We start from the raw sequence: 14,476 nt of genomic DNA on the forward strand, positions 1-14,476 counted from the left end.
CTAACCGGCAGATGCGTAGTGAGCACCGGGGTGCCACTCCGCAGTCACCTTCTCGCAAAAGCCCTACCTACCCAGAATACACAAACCCTGTCTGGGACGGTGCGAACACCGCCCTCGACAGGAAACCCTTTTTCCAAGCTCTCCTCGCTGGAAGGACTCCCAGCAGCAGGAGGTCAGACTCGTGTCTGTGGTGGCAGCGTCCATTTTGTGGAGCTGAGGCTTTAGTTAACTTTAACCGGGGTTCACAGTTACGTACATGTCGTGTCCCTCTAGAAGGGGGGAATGCTAACCTCGTCGCCAGAGTTGGTGAGAGGGCAGCATCCCGATTCGTATGACACCTTACTCGACATGTCTTGATAACGCGACACCGAAGTTACCGATGTGGTACGCGTTACCATGGAACAGCCATTGGATCTTGGTTCCGCAAGCTGCAACCGGGCTCGGCTCGGGCCAGAGCCTAGTTCACACGAGCCCATGCACTCTGCCTTCAGGATTGTCAAGGCCTGCCATAGGAGTGACTGATAGGAACTCGAGTGTCCATTGTATGGTTAGATATAGGGCTACTATATCTAAAGCAAAGTGTGATTACACAACTTCGCCCCAGCTGTCATGCAGCCAGTTGTGTCAAATTTAGGAGGCCAGCCAGGGGTGGCATAATACATGCTGCAGCCCCTGGCGGCCCTGGGTACACCTATGCCCTGAGTTACAGGGTCTGATAAGGTGGCCCAGTACCAATTGGTAAATGCACCTAGGGTACATATCGTAATTTAGAAAGAGAACAGCCAGGCTGTGGGTCTGATTAGCAGGCCCACAGCCAGAGAAAGTCGTAAACCAGTGAAACAAAAGCGAAAAATCTGGGTGATCATAGGATTGCAGACCCTACTCTCCTACAGCCAGGTGCAGAGGTTACTTCTGTAAACGCCTCCTCAAAGTGAAGTAAAGTCAAAAGTAGTGCAGAGTAGCAATGCTGACCTCTGCAATCCTGACAGTGGCAGTAAAACGCAGAGCAATGTGCACAGATTCCCTTGTTTAATTAAAACCCATGGGTGTCAGTAATAAGTGGTGCAGTTTATAAATATTCCCACATTAAATGCCCCTCGTAGTGTGAGTAAAAAGCAGCACACATATATTCTGTACTTTAAACACTTCTCAAAGTGTACGGAAACATCCATGCACCTTACAGATCGATAGGTACCCCTTATAATATAGTGAAAAGCAGTGCTTTGGACACAGATTTCCTCTTTTGTAAACACCCCTCATTGTGTTTCCTCTGTAAATGCCCCTGGTATTGTAATACACAGCAGTGCACTGCACACAGCTTTCCTCCTGTTACTGCCCCTCATAGTATAGGTAAAAGCAGTGCAGTACTGACAGATTCTCTCTGTAAAGGCGCCTCAAAGTGTCAGTGAACTGCAATGCAGAGTGGACAGATCTACTCTTTTGTAACCTCCCCTCACTCTGGTGTAAAATAGATTTCCTCCTGTGGTTCTAACTGCTTCGAGTGCAGGGCTCAGACTTCCTCTTCTGTAAACGAGCCTCGTGATGTAGTAAAGAACAAAGCAAGACGCACAGGTCATCACTTCTGAAAATACCACACTTAGGGGCGCCCTTGAGCCACACAATGAAGCGCAAGAGCGACGCAACTCTTAACTTATATTTATCAAGCCACGCAAGGCCACCTTGCATGGCCCTGCGCGGGCCATGCAATGGAACGCAAGAGAGACACAACTCCTAAATTAGATTCATCAAGCCACGCAAGGCCACCTTGCATGGCCCTGCGCGGCCCATGCAATGGAACGCAAGAGAGACACAACTCTTAAGTTAGATTTATCAAGACACGCAAACCCGCCTTGCGCGGCCCTGTGTGGCGTCATATGCAGCCCAAATCGCTGCTTTGCGTTGCTCTGCCCCAGTGACGGGTTCCATGGGTGGAGCGTGGGCGTTCCCACGCATCGCCTCATAGATTTTGCCGCATTCCCAGATTCACCAACACTGGCAGACCTGGGAGTGCAGCAAAATGCAGCGCCTCCCATGTGAGGTGCAACGAGGATGAATATCTTTATTTCTCCTTGTTCCTTGCTTTCTATGTGTGCTGGATTCTGCAGCACACATGAAAGAGGGAAATGCTTCAGGGGATTGCTTTTGTGCAGGAAGGTGCCCCTTTCTGCACAAAAAAAAAAAGGTTTACAACGCACGCACGCTTGCACCATGGTGCAGGGGCGCCTGCTTTGGCGTTAGGTAGAACATTGTGCGCCAGCGCAGGGAAAAACAGGAATGTGCTGCATGAATTTTTGAATAAATATGCCCCTACGTGTAGTAAAAGGAAGTGCAGTATGGACAGTTTTTTCCCAGTGAAGAGTGAAGAGTAAAGAGCGGTGCAGCATAGATGTATGTTTCCCAGTGAAGAGTGAAGAGCGGTGCAGCGTGCCCAGATTTTCTCTTCTTTAAATGCCCCTCGAGCTGCTGTAAAACTGATTCCGTTTGCAGACCACAGATGGGCTCCGAACACCCTGCACAGAATAGTCAAAGGCAGAGGAGTCTGCACAGATTTCCTCTTTTATTTTAAACCCCCCTCACAGTGTAATAAAAAGCAGTGCAGTGTGCGCACATCAGCTTTCCTGTCAACAGCCCTCATAGAGCAAGGAAAAGCAATGCAATATACAGATTTTATCGGTTCACAGAGATTAGTAATATAGCAGAGCACACATTTTTCACAAGGTACAAAAAGCAGTGCCATTTTCACAGACATCCTCTTCTGTCAATCTAAGACACAAAGTGTAGTAAAAAAAATGACCAATGTGTGCAGATTCCTCATCATGAGGTACGATGCTTGGCAGGGTTCACAGATTTCTCATTATGCAGAACGATGCAGGGTAGCGTGAACAGATTCCACATAGTGCAGTAAGATGCAGCGCAGTGTGCAGATTTTTTACAGTCTTAAATACAAATGATGACCACAAAGACCACCAGGCCAGAAAGAAAGCCCCCTCCCCTCTCTCCAAGAGGTCCCAATATAGATGAGCCCAGCTGAGCCCCACAGGCCCCCGGATAGAAGCGCCCAGCTCAGCCCCAGGGGCCCCCAGATAGGAGAGCCCAACTCAGCCCCAGGGGCCCCGGATAGAAGAGCCCAGCTCAGCCCCAGGGGCCCCCAGATAGGAGAGTCCAGCTCAGCCCCAGGGCCCCCAGATAGAGGAGCCCAGCTCAGTCACAGAGGCCCCAGATAGAAGAGCCCAGCTCAGCCCCAGGGGCCCCCAGATAGAAGAGCCCAGCTCAGTCACAGGGGCCCTGGATAGAAGAGCCCAGATCAGCCCCAGGGGCCCCCAGATAGAAGAGCCCAGTTCAGACCCAGGGGCCCCTGATAGAAGAGCCCAGCTCAGCCCCAGGGCCCCCTGATAGAAGAGCCCAGCTTAGCCACAGGGGCCCCCCATATAGAAGAGCCCAGCTCAGCCCCAGGCCCCCCGGATAGAAGAACCCAGCTCAGCCCCAGGAGCCCCTGGATAGAAGAGCCCAGCTCAGCCCCCCAGGGCGCCCGGATAGAAGAGCTCAGCTCAGCCCCAGGGGGCCCTGGATAGAAGAGCCCAGCTCAGCCTCAGGGGCCCCCAGATAGAAGAGCCCAGCTCAGACCCACGGACCCCCGGATAGAAGAGCCCAGCTCAGCCCCAAAGCCCCCGAATAGAAGAGCCCAGCTCAGCCCCAGGGCCCCCCGGATAGAAGAGCCCAGCTCAGCCCCAGTGGCCCCCGGATGGAAGAGCCCAGCTCAGCCCCTTGGCCCCCCGAATAGAAGAGCCCAGCTCAGCAATAGTGGCCCACGGATAGAAGAGCCCAGACCAGCCCCAGCGGCCCCGGATAGAAGAGCCCAGCTCAGCCCCAGGGGCCCCAGATAGAAGAGCCCAGCTCAGCACCAGGGACCCCCGGATAGAAGAGCCCAGCCCCAGGGGCCCCGAATAGAAAAGCCCTGCTCAGCCCCAGGGGCCCCCGGATAGAAGAGCCCAGCTCAACCCCAGGGCCCCCAAATGGAAGAGCCCAGCTCAGCCCCACGGACCCCCCGATAGAAGAGCCCAGCTCAGCCCTAGGGGCCCCCGAATGGAAGAGCCCTGCTCTGCCCCAGGGCCCCGCGGATAGAAGAGCCCAGATCAGCCCCAGGGGCCTCCGGATAGAAGAGCCCAGATCAGCCCTAGGGCCCCGGATAGAAGAGCCCAGCTCTGCCCCAAGGCCCCCGAAAGAGGAGACCAGATCAGCCCGGCTCCTGCAGAGATTCCTTCAAGGATTATTCAGTCTATTTCTACAAACACTGCAGAAGGTGCTGACAATCTCCTACCTGACCAGAGACCTGAGCAGACATGTCCAGGCTCTCTCCTCCCCCTGGGGACCTCTGGGGGGGGGGGGCAGCTCTGGGTTCTGTGAGGGTCTGAAGATCAAGGTAGCTGCCCACCAGACAGGGCTCCTTCCTCCTCTGCAGAGGCCGGAAGTGATGTCACCATAGCTACTGGTGCTGTCTCTGCCGCTGCTGACCCGGAAGAGGAAACCCTTCTCCCTTTCATCCAATGTGCAGCTCCGTGTTTCATCAGCAGGCGAGGAGCGCCCTCTGGTGGACAAAGATGGAACCGCTGCCTCCAGTCTCTAGGACTGAATTTGAAATGACAGCCTGAATTTCATTAAATAGATGAAAATGTGTATGCAACTCACTGCTAGAATAAATCCAGACAGCGTTTTTATAATTTCCCTGTTTCTGAGGGTAAATCTTTATATTTGTTAGGGCAGTGTATACTCAAACAGCATTTCAACGGTTTGCCCCAAATTTAGTTTTGCATTTGTCTGCGTTGTTTACCACCTCACTCCCTTCAAAGTTTCACTTATAAAATAAAGAAAGATTAAGAAGATTGTAGTCACAATAACTTCACAATACAGAACAATCAGGTTTGACTCTCACAGATTTTTCCCTCAGTGGATGGTCCCATGGCAATGAGTGACCGGTGCCGGGCCTGAGGATGAGAGGGTATTCCAGCACTAACTAATGCCAGACTCCTTCATACAGGCTCTTATTAGAGTTTCCACCTTTGGTCATGTTTTAAGAGTTTGCAAAGGCTCGGATATTATTCTTCAATAAGACTTTGTGTAAAATTGTTTGTATTATTTATTAACATGGCTCTGCTGTCTTTGTTTACTTTAACTATGAGTCATGATTCATTAAGGCAGTTCTAGAACACATTAAACAAGTGATTTTTACTTATATTTGATATTTTAACTTTTCACTTATTGAAGAAAACTATACCAGCGTTAGGTTATTTTCCTACTTATTGTACTGGCCGGAACATTGAAATACTGGCCATGCCACGCCTATAATATACCAGCCAGGTGGTAACCCTCTCTCCTGGCATAAGTCACTCCTCGACCACGCACCATCAATGTGCGGGTGCAGGAGGGTTTCGTAGCACTGTCAGGCAAGTTGCATTTGTTGCCTTCGCAGTGACATCAGATCCGACAGGCACACATGTAAATGTAAATGTAAATGTATTTGAGCTTGTATAGCGCACAGCTACCCGCAGTGGGTTTCCCGGCGCTTGCTTAGGGAACCCGTCCTGGTATTCCCCTGTGAGATAACCCCGGCAGGGTATCCACAAGGTGAAAGCCAGGCATCCCGCCGCGAGGGGCCGTTGTGGAGATTAAGCAAGCTATTGCCCAGAGTCGCAGAGTGTGAACCCGTGAGTCGAGAAGGCACCGGAGCGAGAATTATCGAGTCCGTGGAATTTTTGAGCCCAAGACCCGCCGAGGCGGGGAATTGAACCCTGGTCCAGGGCCGATCTCAGCTTCCGGGTCTGCCGCCTCTAACGCCTGAGCCACACTTCTCCACACATCAGAGCATTCAAGTCTCACTCATCATGAGTGACACTCACACATTCACACCTTGCTTAATCTTATCACTGGGAGACGGGCCTAGTACTCCATATGTTACTTTGCTGGTACTTCCACTGTGTGCGGAGTAGCCGCTTACAACTAAAGAGGGAGACACTATTCACTTCAGCAAACCCACTGTCCTACATTTTGATATCACTACTTTTTCAATATTTCACCTTGACGGCTGCACAAATTATACATTCCGTGTAATGTTAATTTTGGTGTCTGTATTAATGATTAGGATTTTACCTGTGTACTCATCATTCCTATAATTTCACTAATATCTCTTCCTCTGACATTATCATAGTCAAATGTTATGTGACATCAAGTCATGTGAGGTCATCAGTAGGATAGTTTATTTCGGCTCCTAAGAATGTAAAAGATTCGAGCTCTGTGAAGAACATACATGAGCGCTCATTTGGAGTAAGGGCAGGCACACAACGCCCATAGGGCTCAAAGGGCATCAGCCTCCCTCTCTCCCCACCCCCACCCCTGTCGTGGGTGTCAGCCCAGGCTGAGACAGCTTCCCGTGCACTCACACAGACAGTTTTTAAGCTGCTGTAGCCCAGCAGGTCTAGCGTCCATCTTATTGGTGTCTATCTTATTGCCGCCGCACATGAGTACTTCACAGGTCTTTAAAAGGCCATTTTCTTGTTAGCGAGGCTTTGTTGCTTTTTCACCCCTTCTTAGAGCTCCTGCAACTCCACTCTGCCTATTGCTGGAAGAATTAGTCCCACCCCCACCGAAAATATTTGTAGCCCTCCCTCCCCCCTCGAAATTTGGCTCTAGTTGTGCCTCTGAGTAAGGGGGAGGAGCATGGTCTTTGCTGACAGATGAAAACATCTGGAAGTAGTACAGGTGCTCCCCTGACACATTCCTGCAAATCTATGCTACCAGCATTCAGAGCAGAAGAGTGTTGATCTCTGCAAAAAAGATATGAAATGTGTGTTTCAGTTTAATTACACTTCATGTCAGAGTTGTTGATCTTTACAATGGTCACAAAGTGGTTCCTCACTTGCGTTCCTACGAGTACCTTCAGTCTCTTAATTTTCATGTTGTGCTGTTTCTCCAACTAAATTGCCCTCGAAAAGAGCATACAGTCTTTTCTGAGAGAGAAATAACAGTTATGTTTCCTGGAGAAAGTGGTTAAAGGCGCTGTCTATGTTACTGCTGGTTCTTGGATTTGACTAAAGTGAGTCAATTTCTGTGCCGAGGTGGGTTCACTAAGAGAAGCCCTTCAAAATGTACATTGACGCCGTATGAATCTGGCTTTGTATATGGTATGCCCACTAGGTGGTCATTCCATGCACGGAGATCGGGGGTTCCCCAAAAGTGTACAGGGCTCAATGTAAATCCCAAAGTGCTCTATTAGTGGGAGTGTGGGCGAGCAGCCTTAGGCCTCACACCGAGGAGTGGAAGACATTTATTGCACAACATTGACCAATAATGGACACACGGCTCAATAAGGAGATCCACACCACTTTTGGAAAAAAACACTTTGTTTGTATTTTATTTTAAGACCGAGATCTTCGCAAAAAGGTAAGTACGTTTTTAGGATTAAATATTTTTATTGAGCATGACACGACAGGATGGATACATAACAGCCATACAGATCACTCATTGCGCCTAGGAGCGGCGTGCATAGTAAAGCATTGAAAAACAGGGGGGACTGCAAACTCGTCCGGGCGTTGCCGCCCGCTCCCCCATGCGGGAAACCAGGGGCAAGAACCTGCGATACGAAGCACTCCAATCCCCGAACCGAATCGCTATCCCCAGGGGCGGCTGAGTGCAGAGGTCGGAGTCAGAGTTCGGCCCAATGCTTTTCAATCAATCAATCAATCAGAACAATTTGTAAAGCGCGCTACTCACCAGGAAGGGTCTCAAGGCGCTGGGGCGGGGGGTCCGTTACTGCTCGAAAAGCCAGGTCTTGAGTTGCTTCCTGAAGGAGAGATGGTCCTGGGTCAGCCGTAGGTGGATGGGGAGGGTGTTCCATGTCTTGGCCGCCAGGTAGGATCTTCCTCCGGCGGTGGCTCTGCGGATGCGTGGTACGGTGGCGAGGGCGAGGCTGGTTGATCGCAGCTGACGGGTGGGTGTGTAGAAAGTGAGGTGGTTGTTGAGGTATTTGGGGCCCAGGTCGTGGAGAGCTTTGTGTGCGTGGGTGAGGAGTCTGAACGTGATCCTCTTGCTGAAGGGGAGCCAGTGCAGGTCTCTCAGGTGGGCGGAGATGTGGTTGTGGCGGGGGATGTCCAGGAGGAGTCGTGCAAAGGCGTTCTGTATCCGTTGAAGTCTTTTCTTAGGTTTGACAGTGGTTCCCGCAGTCCATTCGGCTGGTGACGAGTGCCTGGGTGACCGTCTTCCTGGTTTTGGTGGGGATCCATCGGAAGATCTTACGGAGCATGCGCAGGGTGTTGAAGCAGGATGACGATACGGCGTTGACTTGCCTGGTCATTGCGAGGGTGGAGTCCAGGATGAAGCCCAGGTTTCGTGCGTGTTCCGTTGGCTTGGGGGTGGTGCCCAGGGCAGGGGGCCACCAGGAGTCGTCCCAGGCGGAGGTGGATGATGCCAGAATGAGGACTTCTGTCTTGTCTGAGTTCAGCTTCAGGCGGCTGTTCTTCATCCATTCGGCGACATGCTTCATTCCCTCGTGTAGGCTGACTCTGGCGTTGGCCAGGTCGTTGGTGAGGGAGAGGATTAGCTGGGTGTCGTCGGCATATGAGATGATGTTAAGGTTGTGTTGTCGTGCGATGCATGCGAGGGGGCTCATGTAGACATTGAAGAGGGTGGGGCTGAGTGAGGATCCTTGAGGTACGCCACATATGACTTCGGTGCCCGCGGATCGGAACGGGGGAGGCGGACTCTCTGGGTTCTTCCGGTGAGGAACGAGGTGATCCACTCCAGTGCTTTCCGTTGGATTCCGATGTTGCTGAAGCGCTGTATTAGGGTGCGGTGGCAGACTGTGTCGAATGCTGCAGAGAGGTCCAGGAGGATGAGGGCAGCTGTTTCCCCATTGTCTCGCATGGATCTGATGTCGTCGGTGGCTGCGATGAGGGCGGTCTCGGTGCAGTGGTTGGCTCGGAAACCAGACTGTGAGGGGTCGAGGGATCCGTTCGTCTCGAGGAAGGTGGTGAGCTGTATGTTGACGGTCTTCTCAATAACTTTGGCAGGAAAAGGGAGGAGCGAGATGGGGCGGAGGTTCTTGAGGTCGGTGGGGTCCGCTGTTGGTTTCTTCAGGAGGGCGCTGAGCTTGGCATGCTTCCAGCTCTCCGGGAAGGTGGCGGTGTTGAAGGAGATGTTGATGATGTTTCTGGGTTGGGGTGCGATGATGGAGCCGGCCTTTTTGAAGACGTGGTGGGGACAGGGGTCGGTAGGGGATCCGGAGTGGATGGTGTTCATCGTGAGGGTGGTGTCTTCGGTGCTGACCGGGGTCCAGTTGCAGAGGGTGGTGGTGGGGGTGTTGTTTCAGTGGTTGGGTGCGTGGTTGGTGCGTCAAAGCTTTTGTGTATGTCGGCGATCTTGCTGTGGAAGAAGGAGGCGAGTGAGTCGCAGAGGTCTTGCGAGGGTGTGATGTTGTTGTGTCCGGCGCTGGGGTTGGAGAGCTCTTTGACGATGCTGAAGAGTTCCTTGCTGTTGTGGGTGTTGTTGTCCAGGCGTTCTTTGAATGATGTCCTTTTGGTGGTGCAGATCAGCTGGTGGTGTGTGCGGGTGGCGTTCTTGAGGGCGGTCATGTTTTCTGTGGTCCGGTCGTGGCGCCAGGCTTTTTCGAAGGTGCAGCAGTTTTTCTTGGATGTTTTGAGTTCGTTGGTGAACCACAAGGCTTTTTTGCTGCCGTGTCTGCTGGGAGGGTTCTTCAGTGGTGCAAGGTCGTTGGCGCAGTTGATGAGCCACTGTGTGAAGAGAATGTCTGACTAAATATCGAAATTAAAAATATCGACCTACAAAAATATCGGGACAAAAATATCGAAGTCAAAAATATCGGAATCCTATCCCTAACAAGGTAAGTACAAAAATATCGGAAAAATAATATCGTAGTACAAAAATATCGAAATAAAAAATATCGTTTTTTAAAATGTATTAATAATGATGTTAAAATAATTATAAAATACATATAATGTTACAAATATTAATTAAAAATATTAAAACATAATTTAAAAATTAAAACTAATACATATACATTTAAAATAAATTAAAAACTTAATTTAATGTAATTTTATATTTTGTAATTTCATTTAATTGATTTAATTTAAATTTATTTAATTTTTACCCTGTACGGCTGTACCCCAAAAACCCAAAACTGACCCAGAACCCTAAAAATACCCCTTTACCCATGAACTGAAAACTGACCCTGAACCCTAAAAATACCCCTTTACCCAAAAACTGAAAACTGACCCTGAACCCTAAAAATACCCCTTTACCCAAAAACTGAAAACTGACCCTGAACCCTAAAAATACCCCTTTACCCAAAAACTGAAAACTGACCCTGAACCCTAAAAATACCCCTTTACCCAAAAACTGAAAACTGACCCTGAACCCTAAAAATACCCCTTTACCCATGAACTGAAAACTGACCCTGAACCCTACAAATACCCCTTTACCCATGAACTGAAAACTGACCCTGAACCCTAAAAATACCCCTGTACCCATGAACTGAAAACTGACCCTGAACCCTAAAAATACCCCTTTACCCATGAACTGAAAACTGACCCTGAACCCTAAAAATACCCCTGTACCCATGAACTGAAAACTGACCCTGAACCCTAAAAATACCCCTGTACCCATGAACTGAAAACTGACCCTGAACCCTAAAAATACCCCTGTACCCATGAACTGAAAACTGACCCTGAACCCTAAAAATACCCCTGTACCCAAAATTAATTAATATTATTTAATTACCAATTAATTATTAATTAAAATATATACATACATATATCAATTAATTAATTATTATTAAATTACTTCCCACCCTATTCCCCTATAAACCCATAACCCGCTACAGAACATATTTATCAATTAATAAATTAATTAAAAATAATTTAAAATTAATTCTCAATTAATTAATTAATAATTCCTAATAATTATTAATTAATTTAACATAATTAAATTACTTCCCACCCTATTCCCCTATAAACCCACAACCCGCTACAGTAGTAAAACACAATATTTAATAAAATTACATTAAAAAAAATAATAAAACATAATTAATACAATATAATATACACTAAATTTATTTAAAAATAGATATTAGTAACATCAAAGTTATTAATTTCGATATTATTAACATCGATATTTACAACTTCGATATTACTGATATCATACCAATATCGATATTTAGACTGTCGATATTACTTACCTTCGATATTTTTGTATATCGATATTTAAACTTCGATATTTTTGCTTATCGATATTTAAAAATCGATATTTTGTCTGTGTACCGTGTGAAGATGCGGGCTGCTTCGTTGGGCTCCATCGTGTTGGTGGGAGGGTTCTGGCTGAGGGAGGTGGTGAGCTGGTCGGCGGTAATCTTGCTCCAGCTCCTGCGGGGAACCTGTTGCGGGTGGTGGTAGGTCGTGATTCTCTTGGTGCTGAAGTGGACGCAGCTGTGATCAGTCCAGTGAAGTCCGGTGGAGTGGCTGAAGGCGATGTGCTTGCTGGAGGAGAAGACGGGGTCAAGTGTGTGGCCGGCGTAGTGGGTGGGGGTGTTCACCAGTTGCTTGAGTCCGAGGTTGGCGAGGTTGTCCAGCAGGGTAGTGGTGTTGCTGTCGTTGTTGTTCTCCAGGTGGAAGTTGAGGTCCCCTAAGAGGATGTAGTCAGAGGAGGCGAGGGTGTGCGCGCTGATGAAGTCTGCGATGGCTTCGCTGAATGGTGTGCGTGGTCCCGGGGGTCTGTAGATGAGAGTGCCTCTGATGGTGGTCTTGGGGTCGGTGTGTATCTGGAAGTGGAGGTGCTCGGCGGCGGTGAGGGTGTCGTTGGAGTTGGTCGTGATGCAGATGGTGCTCCTGTGGTCTGGTTGACGTGGTCCTTCCGGGTGATCTTGTATCCGTCCGGGATGGCTATGGCGATGTCGGGTGCTGAGGAGGCGTTCATCCATGTTTCCGTGAGGAAGGCGACGTTTGGAGATGTTGAGTCGAGCAGGTTCCAGAGTTCGACGGCGTGTCTGTGGACAGAGTGGGTGTTGAGCAGGATGCACTTGAGGTGGTTGTTGCTGGTGCCTGGCCTTTTGGGTGCGGTGGTATTCCGGAGGCAGGTGAACTTGCAGGCTTGGCAGGTGAAGGGTCCGTGGGTGCGTTTCGGTGTGGCTCGGTAGCAGGCGGGGTTCTGGTCAGGTTTGAGTGCGTTGAGGGTGGCGGCATCGTACGTCCATTGTGCTGGCTGGCATCTTCCGGGGCGAGAGGTCCTGGCGCTGCGCGGTCTCCATAAGTGGAAGGGGGAGGAGGGGTCAGCTGGGAGGCGGGAGGGCAGGCTGTCGATGGGCACGGGGGGCGGGCCGCAGGGGGGTCAGTGGAGGAAAACAACGGCGGAGGTCAGCGGCGGTAAAATCGGTGGCGCAGGGTCAGGGACTGCTGGCACACGGGGGGCCCAGGAGAAGGCTGGCAGGCTGAGGAGGCGGCTGGCTGGCAGGCTGAGGAGGCGTTGTAGCGGCGGGGAAGCGACCTACCCAAGGGTCGATGTCTCCGTCGCGCATCAGCCTCCCTTTAACTGGGGTCAGCAGGGAGGCGGGAGGGCAGGCTGGCAATGGGCACGGGGGCGGACCGCAGGGGGGGTCAGTGGCAGGAAAAAACGGCAGGGGTCAGCGGCGGGAAAATCGGTGGGGCGGGGTCAGGGGCTGCTGGCACACGGGGGTGCAGGAGAAGGCTGGCAGGCTGAGGAGGCGGCTGGCTGGCAGGCTGAGGAGGCGCTGTAGCGGCGGGGAAGCAACCTACCTGAGGGTCAAGGGTCGCTGTCTCCGTCACGCAACAGCCTCCCTTTAACTGGGGTCAGCTGGGAGGCGGGAGGGCAGGCTGCCAATGGGCACGGGGGTGGGCCGCAGGGGGGTCAGTGGCTGGAAAAAACGGCAGGGGTCAGCGGCGGGAAAATCGGTGGGGCGGGGTCAGGGGCTGCTGGCACACGGGGGTGCAGGAGAAGGCTGGCAGGCTGAGGAGGCGGCTGGCTGGCAGGCTGAGGAGGCGCTGTAGCGGCGGGGAAGCAACCTACCTGAGGGTCAAGGGTCGCTGTCTCTGTCACGCAACAGCCTCCCTTTAACTGGGGTCAGCTGGGAGGCGGGAGGGCAGGCTGCCAATGGGCACGGGGGTGGGCCGCAGGGGGGTCAGTGGCTGGAAAAAACGGCAGGGGTCAGCGGCGGGAAAATCGGTGGGGCGGGGTCAGGGGCTGCTGGCACACGGGGGTGCAGGAGAAGGCTGGCAGGCTGAGGAGGCGGCTGGCTGGCAGGCTGAGGAGGCGCTCCAGCGGTGGGGAAGCGAGCTACCCGAGGGTCAAGTGTCGCTGTCTCCATCACGCAGCAGCCTCCCTTTAACTGGGGTCAGCTGGGAGGCGGGAGGGCAGGCTGCCAATGGGCATGGGGGGAGGGGGCCGCAGGGGGGGTCAGCTTTTCAATAGAGACTGGTGGTGCCTGGAGCCACACTTCTTGCAGGTAAGTGCATCAGTTGCAGAGGCTAAGCCTTGGGGGTTGGCACAAGCACGGGGGGCCTAAGCAGTACCAAGCATACACCACCAGGAGCAGAGGGGCAGCTGGATGCTAAATCAGCATTGGGTGCCCAATGCTTTTGAATGGAGTTTGGAGCTTTTGACAAACAGGCTGCAGGCATCTCACTGTAGGTTGCAAGAGGGAGACCAACTACAGGAAAGGTAAGTAGAGAGGCAGGGTGTGGTAGGGGCACAATTGGTTCAGCTCACCAAGGCCCAGGGGTTCCGGGTGCAGGGGCGCCTTTCAACTTCCAAGTCTTCTTACCTGAGCCAGTCACGGTCAGGCAGAGCCTCTGGATTCAGTCTAGAGGGATCGTCATGGAGGTCAGGAGTGAGCGGTCAGCTAACACTGGATTCGAGGTCTGAATCACTGGGGAGATTTCACTGGGCAGGTGGGCCACTCAGACTCGGGCCGTGGGCTTCGGGTGCAGGGATCGCGGTTCCAGCTGGATCCGGAGCCCTTGGAGTAGTTTTCTTCTGGACAGGTCCACTCTCAACGGGAGATTGGAGTCTTTTCAAAGGCATCAGTCCTCCCAGGGTTTTCAGAGGTCACCGGCTGTAAGACAGGTTGCAGGTTCTCAGAAGCTGGAGACAGGCTAGTAGGGATGGGGCCAAATTAGTCAGCGTATTCAGTCTTCTCTACAGGGACGTCATCTTTCTTCTTAAGTTATCGCAGATCCAATTTTCAGGACTGGTAGAGCCACCTAAATACCAAATTTAGGGGCATTTTAGGGGAGTAGAAGGTAGGGCCAATTGGCACCTTACCTGGATTGACTACACCATCTATTATGCCACCCTCCTGTGGCAGTGTGCACAGACCTAGCCCTGATTGGCAGGTCTACCCATCTTCAAGATGGTGAGAACTGAAAGATGTGCTTCACCTCCCCTCCCCCACCTGAGGGGT

General features: G+C 51.4%; 1 protein-coding gene across 1 annotated transcript in view; it reads right to left on the reverse strand.

Moving 5' to 3' along the window:
- Positions 1 to 4,448, reverse strand: part of LOC147737258 (uncharacterized) — a 49,829-nt gene extending 45,381 nt beyond the window's left edge. Inside the window, exon 1 of the mRNA XM_086922011.1 lies at positions 4,319 to 4,448. The gene's annotated coding sequence lies outside the window, so the exon portion shown is untranslated. The remainder of the gene's footprint in view (positions 1 to 4,318) is intronic.
- Between the last annotated feature and the right edge of the window lie 10,028 nt (positions 4,449 to 14,476).

Source organism: Lissotriton vulgaris, chromosome 1_1 (assembly GCF_964263255.1).
Source record: "Lissotriton vulgaris chromosome 1_1, aLisVul1.2, whole genome shotgun sequence".
Lineage (NCBI taxonomy): Eukaryota > Metazoa > Chordata > Amphibia > Caudata > Salamandridae > Lissotriton > Lissotriton vulgaris.